Below are 13966 nucleotides of genomic sequence, written 5' to 3'. Positions count from 1 at the left end.
AAATTATTCCTCAAAAAAAAATTTAAAAAACTATAGTAAGATTGCTGGCAGGCATGTAAATTGGTACAACCTTTCTGGAGTGCTGTCTGGCAATATATGTTAAAAGCATTCCAAAACTATTGACTCAGAAATCCCATCTCTAGGAACTTATCCAAAGAAAATAATTAAACAAATGCACAATGAGATATGTATAAGGATATCTATCAACTGAATGTTTATAATAGCAAAAACTGAAAGCAGTATAGGCATTGAGAACTGTGGAATGATACCCAATGAAATAATAGGCAGACATTCAGAAAGAGGATGTAGGCCTACCATTCCTGATGAGGGAGTATAACCACAAATATTACTAAGTGAAGAAAAGCAGGTTACAGAGCAGTATTTTGGTAGCATCTTATTTTGTAAACACATAAATATGCATATGTACACCCATATAAATGTATATATGCATGTATGTATTCACCCAGAAAAAGTTCTCCAAGTATATACAACAAAGTGCTACAATGGTTTTCTCTGGGTGGGATTTGGTTGTTTTGTTTTTGTCTATTGCTTTTTCTATTTAACTAAGGCCATTTGTCAGTTGTAAAATTTAAATAAATACATACATACATGATAGCTGGACACATATTAATGAGTTAACATGACCTAAGGCCATATATAATTTAAAAAGTCTGCACTCTCTTTTTAAGTATAAAGTTGTTTTTCATAAAGCAAAGAGAATGCAGGGCTTCCCTTTGTAAGACACAGGTAAGTCCTGTCTGACTGATGAAAACAGGAACAGTCCCTGATGAGGATGGATGGAGTTAGAACAAAGAAAAAGTAAACTATGGGATTTCATACCTGTGGCTTCTATTTTCTCCATGAAGATGTGTCAACTGTTGATGGAAATGGGGCAGGGATGAGGATGGAAAAGGACAGTCAAGGTGACAACAGCCAACCATGGAGTTGGAATGAGGGAGCTTTCTAGGAAACTAGGTTGTACGTTTGCTCTAAAGAGAACAATTTGGTCATTTGCCTTAGGCCTCCAAGCCCTGTAAGCAATGTTTCAAAACTGGAATTTGACTGCTCATGGCTAAATTTCAGGATTCTATATCTTGGACCTCAGATGAAAAGAAGATGGAGGGGGGAGAAATGAATTATAACCACAGTCACTAAGAAGACGGTGAGGGGACAATCATGCAAGAGATAATGCTTTTTAAAAATCAGCCCTTTAATATTAAGCCAACTTCTAGTTTTAAGGAGCACCACTTAGCCATATCTCCACTGGTCACACATGACTTTTAGGCCTTACTGACATCTCTGATTACTCTTGCTCCTGTGTCACTGCCCAGACTCACCTCAGGCCAGAGCTGGCCTCTGACCAAATGCTGAACCAGGAGTCTGCACTCTCCTCAAGGTCTCCCATTCGCTGCTGATCTCTGGACTCTGTTTGTTTCTCAGCTGTTTATCTTGCCCCCATTGATCTGTATAAGATGGAACAGCTTCCAGGTGTTGTACCCCTGAAAACTCTATCGTATTTCCTGTATTCAAACTTTAAATATATTTTTCTTTTGCTTGAAACATAATTTTACATTCATACTTAATTAAATGCTATGCTATTGGGAGCCAGAGAAAATCCTCAAAATTTATAAATCTAGCAGTATTTCTTCCTCCCCACCAATCTCCACATACACTTACATACATACCTACCTACATGTGTGTGTGTGTGTGTGTTGCATTATTTTTCCCAGACCTGCTAAAGAATTTGTGTTGTTTCTGTCATATTCAACAATTTGATTAACAATCTTATGTATATTCATAAGAAGTTAACTAGCCAGGAACTAGAGTAGGATTAACTAGTACAATTGATGATTAAATATATATAGTCTTCAGCTAATTACTCCTGTGCTCTAAACACCTGATTCTTGGCCACAGTGTCTGAGCACATTACAGCCAATTCCTTTGTGGCCTTTAAGTAGTGTCTGAAAATGCTTATGAAACCTTGTCCTTACAGAAATATTTCTATATCTAGTGTCATGGTGGGAACCTCTCGGAACATATTTGCATACATGGTACACTGTTGGCCAACTACAGATTCTGGGACATGGCAATTGCTCTCAGCAATACTGCACGCTGTATGAGCTATAGATCCTTTATTTGTGGCAGAAATTAGAAACCTCTGTAGAACAACAGGCCAGAAAATGAGTTCTGGAACAGTCATTTACACAGACATCACCAGGGTAGGCCTCAGACATAATCCATGGAACCTCCTTTCCTAAAACAAGGAATAAGTCAAATTTTATGTGAGAAATACTATTTTAAAATGTTGATAGGAAAAGCCATTCTAGTGAGCACCCCACAGAAATACTACGTGCAGAGGTGCCCACAGTTTCCCAGTGAGCAGGACTCACGTCTGTGAGTTTTCTCTTAGCTATGCCACACTCTGGGAATTAAAGTCCATTGGCTATAAAACTTGCTCCTGTCACAGCAACCACACTGTTGCTAATGAGTTCCAGTTTGTAGCTTCCAGTAACAAGGATCCAAACATACAATCAGCCCCGTTTCCCCATCTAGTTCTGCAAAATTCCATGCTATGTCCTTCTGTAATAATAAGAAGAGACAATCAGACACACACACACACACACACACACATCGCTTCCTTGGGAAGAGGGAGATACATTTTTCCACATCAATAAAATGTAATGAGGACCTTCCTCCAATTTTATGAAAATCAAATCATTTTTTAAAAAGCACAATTCCAGGGGTGGCCACTTAGCTCAGTTTGTTAGAGTGCATGCTCTTAACAAGGTTGCCGGTTCAATCCCCACATGTGCCACTGTGAGCTGCGCCCTCCACAACTAGATTGAAACAAATACTTAACTTGGAGCTAATGGGTCCTGGAAAAACACACTTAAATAAGTAAAAGTTTTTTAAAAAGCACAATTCCATAAGAATAGAGAAAAAAACTATTCTCGTTATGAATACCAGAGCATTCCATGTTTTGGCCATCTCAGTGAGTCTATATCATGATGTCATATGGAGGAGTCATTTGGACAAATTTAAAGAAAGAGTGACTATCTGCCCCCAGTATGTTTTCCTTAATCACACTCATCTCTTCTAAGGCCACATCCCACCACCAAGGCCATATCCTACTCCTGTGCTTCATACACTCCCTATCCTATGCAGAGTTATCACTGGAACTTGGCAAATTGGCGTGATTCCCCAAGTCTTGCATTTTGGAAGAAGTCATAGCCACAGCAGAAGGAGGTAGAGATGAAGAACTAATGTCTGGTAGCTAAGACCTCAACATGCAAAATAACCTAACTCTTGCTGTCCTTCATCCATAAGAAGTCCTATTCCTTGTCCCTCTGTCACCTAACCAAATGCTTTTCTTGATCCCATTGGTCAAGAATAATCTTTGTGTTTATTTTAACTAAATTTCACCGGCATAAAAAAAAAAAATGAGGGTAATGGGAATACATTTTGCTTTGTCTCAGGCTTCATACCTCCTAAACATGAATATAATTATCTTCGCTACCTCCCCTCTGTGGGGCTGACAGCTGGGCTCTCTCAAATGTGCCTCCAACACTGTAAGTGCCCAGGCTTATCTACTTTTAAGTCCAAAATCTGAAAATTAAAGGGAAGAGAATCCCCCCCAAAAAAATACATCAAATATATTTTAATTATTTAGTCATATGACTGTCCTCATATTATACTGAAAGCATAGCTCCTGTTGTGTAGCCATGTAGTAAGTATTAGGTGAAAGATGCAGAAATTCAGTGAAGAGCTGGCTACCTTAGCTGTAGTACATCTGCCAGTGCTGATACCTTTCACTCCACTCCTGGTCAGCACATTTCTCTGTGCACTTCACACCTTATTCCTCCTTCCTCAGCTTTATTTCCAAGTCCCCACCCTCTCTCCACTAACATTTATCAATGAAATTAAAAATTTAAAAACCCTTAAAATGCCCTTTCTCACTTGTCTATCTCTTGACCAACATGTTTTAGTCATGCTGACTTTCTTTCAACTCCCTGAAGGCACTTTTGCACATATTGTCTTTTGTACCTTGAAACACAATTTCTCTACTATAATGTCATTTCTTCTGTCCAACCGCTATTCACCCTTCAGGCCTCAGCTTAAAAGTCCGTTCTTTAGAGACTTCCAAGACCAGATTAAAACCCCTACTGCCATAGAAGCTCCATAGTACTTATAATAATGGTATTGGAATTATTATATTTATTATTGGCTTCTCCCATTCAACTGTACTAAGGATGGACATTTAAGCGCGTGAACTTGCCACTGTGTGCTTACTTTGGCAGCACTGTACAAACAGCTCAGTAAGGTTTCATAACCTTAGTATATGAAAGTCTCACAGCTGTGTTCGTGTCGATGTGTGGCCGTGTCTTGCTGAGTGGCGTTCGTTATTCTTGTTGCATGTTTTTGTGTGTTGTTGCGAGAATGTCTGAGCTTGAATTAGAGCAACAAACATTAAATTTCGTGTTAAACTTGGCAAGAGTGGAAGTAAAATCAGGGACATGTTAGTCCAAGTTTATGGAAATAATGCCATGAAGAAAATGGCCATGTAAATGGATTAAACGTTTTTCTGAGGGGAGAGAATGCGTCACTGATAAAGAGAGGTCAGGGTGGCCGGTAACGAGCAGAACTGATGAAAACATTGCAGAAATTCATTGAGTTGCGCATCAAAATCATCAGCTGACTGTGAGAAGCATAGCAGACCAGTAAACATCATAGAGAAACAGTTAGAAAACTCTTAACTGAGAACCTTGGCATGAGAAAGGTGTGTGCAGAAATGGTCCTGAAGGAGCTCACCGATGGACAAAAGTGAAAGAGAGTCAAAGTTTGCCAAGACCTTTTGGAGAGGCAAGAGGATGTTTTGAGCCCTGTTATCACTGGTGATGAAACATGGGTGTACCAATACGACACTGAAACAAAGTGTCAAAGTGCACAATGAAAGTCAGTCAATTCTCCACAACCAAAAATGTTCTGTCAGTACAAATCAAGAGTCAAAACAATGTTGCTAACCTTTTTTGATATCATAGGATTATTTATTATGAATTTGTACCAACTGGATAAATAGTTAACCAAGTTTACTATTTGGAAATGCTGAAAAGACTGCGTGAAAAAGTTAGACAAAAATGGCGAACTACTGCTTGAGCAATGTTGACCAAAGTGCTCACTTGTATATATTTTCTTGGCACTCCGGTATATATCATATTTTTCCATGTATAATGCACTCCCATGCATAATGAACACGATTTTGGCACAAACTTTCTCTCTTTTGTTTTAATTTTTTAATTCAAAATTTTATTTGTTCACATTTAAGCACTTGTTTTTAAAGGAATTTTGTATTATAAAGGAATTTTAGCATTTATTTTTTAACATATTATGGTACAAGAAATTTTATGTAACAAATAATTACAAAACACAAGAACAGTTACAAGGTACAAGAAATTTTATGTACTGGTAACAAATTTACCATATTTATGCATCATAGAAGGCCAAGAGCTCTTTGTCTTTGCAAGTTCATCGTAAGTTCAACAAAACCGATTATTGTATTCCAGGGTATTATTTTGCATACGGATGTCGCTATTGATTTCTAGAGTTATACTTTTAACTCATAGTATAAATAAAAGAATTAAAACATTTATGTAGATAGAGAATTAGTACTATTCATGCATAATGCCCATCCTTACTTTTCCCTCACTAATTTGGGCAAAAAAATTTGCCATTATACATGGCAAAATATGGTACTATGCTTTTTCCTATACATACGAGGTCTGACAATTAAGTTCGCGATCTCATCCTAGAAAAAGTGCTACTTACCTCACTGCTGAATATCACTATGGTCATCTTTGAAGAACTCCCCTTGGGAAGCTTTGCACCAACCCCAGTGCCTAATCCACCCTTCAAAGCAATTTTGGAACTCTTTTTCTGGAATGGCCATCAGAGCTGTTATCGTATTACCCTTGATGGCCTGAATATCATCAAAATGCCTTTCTTTCAATATTTCCTTTATCTTTGGGTAAAGAAAGAAGTCGTTAGGGGCCAGATCAGGTGAGTAGGGAGGGTGTTCCAATACAGTTATTTGTTTACTGGCTAAAACCTCCCTCACAGACAGTGTTGTGGAAGCTGGTGCATTGTTGTGATGCAAGAGCCATGAATTGTTGACAAAAAGTTCAGGTTATTTTCATCTAACTTTTTCACGCAGTATTTTCAGCACTTCCAAATAGTAAACTTGGTTAACTGTTTGTCCAGTTAGTACAAATTCATAATGAATAATCCTTCTGATATAAAAAAAGTTTAGCAACATTGTTGCAACAAGTTCACGATCTTAATTGTCCCACTTTGATACATATCTATGATAAAATTTAACTTATAAATTAGACACAGTAAGAGATTAACACAATAACTAATAATAAAATAGAAAAGTTATAATCAGATACTGTAGTAAAACTAATGTGAATGTGGGCTCTCTGTCTTTCTCTCTCCAGTAACCAATCTGATCACCAAGACATCTACTAGGTGACTAATGAGTGTATATATACAGGGCGAATACACTGGACAAAGAGATGATTCACATCCCAGGCAGGACAGAGTGGGACAGCATGAGATTTCATTATGCTACTCAGAATAGTGCACAATTTAAAACTTAAGAATTGTTTATTTCTTGAATTTTCTATTTAATATTTTTGGACCTCAATGGACTATGGGTAACTAAAACCATAGAAAGTGAAACCACAGGTAAGGAAGACTACTGTATTTTTGCATCTCTCTGTCTTCCTCAGAATATGTTGATAACTGAAGAAATCAAGGCCTCATCTGTTGGTGAGAGGTATGTGTTAACTTGCCCAAGACTGATGCCTTCATTCTGGCCTCCTAAGAAAGAAGCTAGCTCCTGCAATCTCTCAGATGCTAGCTATAGCTAGTGCTTTAGACAATCAATCCTGGTTAACCCCACACTTGGACCCCACACACAGTATGCTAAGGGAGAGCCTGGCATCAGAGGTGTGGACATGGGGAATCCTTCCCCTCATTGCTGATGTACAGATTCAACTGCAAGACTTGGCACTTGGCTTCCTAACCCCACAGCCTGGTTCTCCCTCTACCACTAACACTGAGCTGGCAAGATAGGATTGGAGCCCAGGTTCTGCCATGTCATATCACTATTAGATCACACCACTGATTTTGTCAAAGGAGGGCCCAGTGCTTCCAGTGCTTCCCTAGCCAAGCAGTTTGTAAGTCTCACAGCCCACAGTCTCACTTGACCCCTGGAAGGCACTGGAAAGCTGCCCTGGAATGCACTGGATGGTGGTGGGCCTGCACTCTGCTGCTGTAGGTTAGAATGTTTTCCCCAACAAGCACTGCTCCACCAGGCTTTTTGCCCTTGTCTACATGACAACCAGCTAATTAGACCTGAGATACCAGTAATAGATACTGAACTATTCTGATCCGACACTACCGGCTCTAGCTTACCTTTCCTGACACACTGCCCCACAGCTGCAGCCTTTGCGATCACTTCAGGGATCAGCCTTGATGTCTTCCTTCTCCTACCTAATCGGAAGCATGAAGCCTATGATCACTTTGCCCCTGACTTTTCTGCCACTGCCAAGTGTGTTCTAGCTCTACTGCTTTTATCCCTGGACACTTTCACCAGTAGCCTTATGCTACAACTAAGGTATCCTTTATTATTGAGTGAAAAATCTGAGGTCCTTCCCCTCTTGTTGGGAAAGTTGGAAGCAGTGACCAGGGTAGGTAGAGATTGGGGTGCCTCAAAGGACTCCCTAACAATATTAACCTCAGATTGTTTGCTGTGTGATCACTACACAGCTGTTTGACGAAACCACCTTGGAAAGCACGAAAAAATCTACCGATTTCAATCTGCCAGTCTCTCAGTATCCACTACAGCTATGAGGTGTGGTCACAAAACACGGTGAATGTTTAAGTTAAAAAAAATTTATTTCAGTAAAAGATACATTTCAGTAAAAGATCCCCCTCAAAATACTCCCCCTCACTTCAAACACACTTATCCCATCATTCTTGCCACTTTCTGAAGCAGTTCTGGAAGTCGTCTTTCATGAGTGTCTTTAGTTGCACTGTCATGGCTGCTTCAATGTCCTGAATCAATTCAAAATATTTACCTTCCATGGTCATCCTGACTCTGGGTAAAAGCCAGAAGTCATATGGCACCAGATCCAGTGAATAATGTGAATGAGGACACACCGTAATGTTTTCATTTGACGTAAACTGCCGTACCAGAAGCGATGTGTGACACGGAGCATTGTCATGATGAGCGATGATTTACTCACACTTTAAAACACACCTTCTCTCAACTGTAGCTCACTCCCAACTGACTGTAACGAACAAGTTGAAACTTGTCACACACTGTTACTAAGGTTCATGTGTCGCTTCCTGTATTGAAGATCCCTATCTTTCCATTGGATGTCACTAGGCAACAGCATTCACTGTATATTTTGATCACAGTAGAAAGGTTCCGTGTCACACATCACTTCTGGTATATGGCAATTTCTGTCAAACAAAAACATCACAGTGTGTCCTCATCCACCTTATTCACTGGATCTGGCACCATGCAACTTCTGGCTCTTCCCCAAAGTCAGAATGATTCAGGACATTGAGGCAGCCACGACAGTGCAACTAAAAAGACTCACGAAAGAGGACTTCAGAACTGCTTCAGAAAGTGGCAAAAACGATGGGATAAGTGTGTTTGAAGTGAGGGGGAATATTTTGAGGGGGATTAATGGCAATAAATATTTTTTATTAAAGTTTATTGGGGTGACAATTGTTAGTAGTTACATAGATTTCAGGTGACAATTTTTTTTTATTTAAACATTCATCGTATTGTTTGATCACACCTCGTAGAGGGTAAACCAATTTTACATATATATATGTATATATAGTGGTAGTTGGAAAAAGTGAAGTGGGAAATTGTTGGAAATGCAAGATTCATGTTAGCAACAACCTGGATTATTTAAATAAGGTTAATCAACCCTGTTTTAAATAAACTCTGGATGGCATAGGTTTGTTTTTTCAATCAAGAAGTCAAATGTATACAGCAAATTGGAGCCTTTCTAATGCAGCTATGTAGAAACATCAAAGAATGTTACACAGATGTGGGTTTAGTTCCTCTGCTTTCGACCGTCATCTTCCATCCATTCAACAGATATGTTTCAGGCACTAGGCTAAGTTATCCACATACATAGGGTGGGAACTCTAGAATTTGAATCTTTTTGTGCTTCCATACAAGAAACAACAAACAATGTTTGTATTACTGTAAGAGAAACTTGGTCTAGAAATATTGACTCTGGGAAGGATTTAGCATAAGGCATGTCTAAGGAGGTTTTTTTAGTTATGGAGCAGGAGGTGCTCACGGTGAAGGGATCTCAGCCTGAGGTGGCTCGGTGCTGCAGACCTCAAAGGCAGTTACAGCAGGGCTCAGCTGCAGAACTGCCCAGAAACTCTCCTGTCTTCCCGCTCAAACCTGAGTGCAAAGAGAACCGGTGGCTATGTCTTCAACTTGAACAAACTTTTGACCTGATGGCTATGGGGGTCTCTCTTTATAAATCTTCACACCCAAACAAAATCTATCAACTTTCAGGGAAACAAATACAGAAACAAAATGGGCTTTTTAAAAAAATCAACTAATTCATATTCTAGAGAAAAATCTCACCTTGATTCCTTTGTGGTCTTTTATTCAACTCCCCAACCCAATCTATGCTCATTATCAAAAATTACTTGCACTGGTTATTTAGATAGTTTATTAAGTTCTTATAGAATCAAGCAAACACATATTTTTTTTAATTTCGCCAAAATCTGCTGTTCCCTTTCCCTCAGAAGCCCAAAAAGTGAGAGTGAGTTCTTCTGGTTTCTTAGATGGATGACACATTTTGATCTAATTAATCCAGAGCCCTGTGTATGAAATGACTGCAAAGCAAACATGTTTATTAACAAAAAGCAGTGATTACTGGCTGGCACCAGGCCAGTATCTCTATATAAGCAATGAACTGATGCCTACAACTGTCTCTGTGCCATATGGGTTCTGCTGTAGCAATGAGTTAGATCCAATGCAAGGTTAAGGGATGTCAAATTTAACTGGGGTCTAATTGATACGGGTAAGAGGTTCTAAATAAAGAAACAGTATGTGCAAGATCAGAAACAGGCGACATGTCAGGCTCTAGCCCCCCAGCTTGTTGGCAACTCAGTCACAGCCAGACATTCAAATTAGTTTCCGATTCAACTTTTTCAACTGTGATTTTTTTGGGGGGAGGAGTTGGATTAACATGTTTATCCCCAAATAATTGAGGCTGAACGCTTTATCATGAATCAGTCTATGGTTACTTCTTTCTTTGTCACAAAGTTATCACTTATGCAAACCATGGAGAAAACTCAAATTCAACACGTCCAACATGAATTAATTATCTTCTCCAAATTCATTCTTCCATCCATATTTCCTGGTCAGATAATGGCCCCTTACCTAAAATGGAAAATCTTAAAGTCATCTTGACTCCTCCAATTTTCTCACCTCCCATATCCAATAAGCCACTGAGTTCCATAAATTCAATTTCATAAATATCTCACACATGTGCCTACTTCTCTCCCACTGCCAACTGCTAAACCCTCATCATCTCTCACCTCCATCATAGCCTCCTCATTGGAAGACCTGCATCTTTCCTCCTAACTGCTGGAGAGTTTCTTGCTTCAAAGCCCCTGATAGTTTGTTTTTCTGTAATTCCTAAGATAGAATTCAGACTTTTCTCCAGCCACCCTCAGTTCCTGATCCTTCCCTAGGCATGTGCACACATCTTCCCTGTTTCCCCAAAAATAAGGCCTCGCCGGACCATCAGTTCTAATGCATCTTTTGGAGCAAAAATTAAGGTAAGACCCCGTATTATATTATTATGTTATGTTATGTTATGTTATGTTATGTTATGTTATGTTATGTTATGTTATGTTATGTTAAAGACGTTGTCTTATATTACAGTAAAATAAGACCAGGTCTTATATTAATTTTTGCTCCAAAAGACACATTAGAGCTGATGATCCTGCTAGGTTTTATTTTCAGGGAAACATGGTTTGTGCTGTTTCTTCTGCTTACACTCCCTCACCACCCCCAAAATTTTTACCTGAAAATTAAGAGGGAAAAGCTCAATCTGAATTTTCTAAGAAGTCTTTCCCACCCTCAAGCAGAACTCATCTCTTTTCTCGGTGCTCCCTCAGCTTTTTGTTCATAACTTCATTATAGCACTGACCTGATGTATTGGAGCTGTGTTTATGTCTACCTATCCATCTTGATTATGAGTCTCTGTGATTCCTATCCATCTCAGTTATGGAAAATCATGCCATTTATCTTGATACAGCTGAGTTCCCCACAGTGATGGGCCCGCCTCTCTGGGTGGAGTGAAACATCCATAGCAGGACATATTCAAGCCATGTGGTTTGGCTTATTAAAGCCACGTTAACCACAGTACCCAGCATCTCACCCATAATATGACAGAAGGAGACACCTCCTCTACATCCAGGAGATGAACTCAAGTCCAGCCGGATGTGTCGCTTAGCAATTAGTGATGACAACAACTAATGTTTATTGAGCACTACATTTTGCCAGACACTATACAATTATTGTTTCACTTATTATTTACAACAGTCCTATAGATTGAGAATTTTTCTCTGCATTTTTATTCTCCAGTCTAGGACTTGGCGCATATTAAATCAACAATAAGTATTATTAATGAATGAATAATATACACACTTTGTTACAAGTGTGTATATTATTTATACACAACTGAGATGTAGAGAGGTTAAATAACTTATCCAAGTATTATGAATGATGTTCCTCTAAAATTCATATATTGAAGTCTTAACCCCAATATGACTGAGTTGGAGATACAGATTTTAGGGGGTAATTCAGGTTAAATGAGGTCATAAGAATCCAATAGGATTGTTGGCCTTATAAGAAAAAAGAGAGAGATTTCGATACCTCTCTCTCTCTCTCTCTCTCTCTCTCTCTCTCTCTTTCTCTCTCTCTCCACATACAGGGCCATGTGAGGACACAGAAATAAGGCAGCCATCTGCAAACCAGGAAGAGAGTCCTCACCAGGACCCAATCATGGTGGCACCCTGATCTCAGCATCCTGGAGGCTAGAAATCTGTATTTGCTGGTTTTCTGACTGTCCAGTATCACTTCTAATTTAATTTAGTCATAGATCCCAATTTTTCACAAGCTACTTCTCCTCTCACAATATGTCATGGCTATTGATCAAAACCTCATCATCCCCAGCCAAGGGGGAAGTCGTTTGACCCTAATTGGTCCTTCCTAGAATATTAATCCTGAGAATAATAGTACAATAGTTAGAATTCCCTTACTACTGGAGCAGCACTTCACCCTGACAAGACGGTTGTGTAGTTGTTTCTATCCAGAACTTGTGAAGCTGCATACTTCCTGTCTGTTCCAATCCTCGTTCTTTGGTTTCATGAGAAACTTTCATATTTTTCTATAAATATATCTTTTGTTTAAATTAGCCAGCCTAAATTTCTGTTGCTTATAACCAAAAAAATTCCTAACAGTTTCATGTACTAAGGACAAATATTAGGCCTGGAGTCTTGAGATTGAAGAATGGAGGGTGAGGAAGGTAATAAACCTACAATTGGCAGATAATTAAGCCCAACCAAGAGATTATGAGCCAACACTCTATATTAACTTATTTCTAAATCTTTAAACATAGTTGGTACTCAAAATACATGTAATGAATTGAAGCATGGATAAAACATGATAAACTGATTACGGCCAGGAGAGAGGGATAAGTTGTGATGAAACATCATTGTCAATACTGTGTTTCCCAGAAAATAAGACCTCGCTGGACCAGCACCTCTAATGCGTCTTTTGGAGCAAAAATTAATATAAGACCTGGTCTTATTTTAATGTAATATAAGACCGGGTCTTATATAATATAATATAATATAATATAATGTAATATAATATAATATAATCCAGGTATAATATAATCCGGGTATAAACTAATATAATCCAGGTATAATATAATATAATATAATATAATATAATATAATACTGGGTCTTATATTAATTTTTGCTCCAAAAGATCTGGCTAGGTCTTATTTTCAGGGAAACATGATAGTATAAATTTTGGGGGTGGCCGGATAGCTCAGTTGGTTATAGTGCAGACTCTGAACAATAGGGTTGCTGGTTCGATTCCCACATGGGCCAGTGAGCTGCTCCTTTCACAACTAGATAGAAGACAATGAGCTGCCACTGAGCTTCCGGAGGGGTGGCTGGATGGCTCAGTTGATTAGAACGCCAGCTCTCAACAACAAGGTTGCCGGTTCAATTCCCGCATGGGATAGTGAGCTGTGGCCCCTGCAACTAAAGAACTAAAGATTGAAAACAGTGACTGGACTTGGCGCTGAGCTGCGCCCTCCACAACTACATTGAAGGACAACGACTTGGAGCTGATGGACCCTGGAGAAACACACTATTCCCCAATAATATTTTTTTTCTTAAATGCACTGTTTAAAAAAAAAAGTATAAATTCTGGAGGAAAGAAACAGCTCTCAAAAAAGTTACTGCTGGACTGCTATTTGTCACCATGTACCAAAGTTATTTCAAAATGGATCAAAGACTTAAGCATAAGACCTGACACAATAAACTGCATAGAAGAAAACATAGGTACTAAACTTATGGACCTTGGGTTCAAAGAGCATTTTATGAACTTGACTCCAAAGGCAATGGAAGTAAAAGCTAAAATAAACAAATGGGACTATATGAAACTTAAAAGCTTCTGCACAGCAAAAGAAACCATTGACAAAATAAAGAGGCCACCAACTGAATGGGAGAAGATTTTTGCAAACAGTGCCTCCGATAAGGGGCTAGTATCCAGAATATACAAGGAACTCATGCAACTCAACAACAAAAAACAAACTACCCAATTGAAAAATG

The sequence above is a fragment of the Rhinolophus sinicus genome, linkage group LG14 (assembly GCF_036562045.2).
Source record: "Rhinolophus sinicus isolate RSC01 linkage group LG14, ASM3656204v1, whole genome shotgun sequence".
Lineage (NCBI taxonomy): Eukaryota > Metazoa > Chordata > Mammalia > Chiroptera > Rhinolophidae > Rhinolophus > Rhinolophus sinicus.
This window is presented reverse-complemented; position numbering follows the sequence as displayed.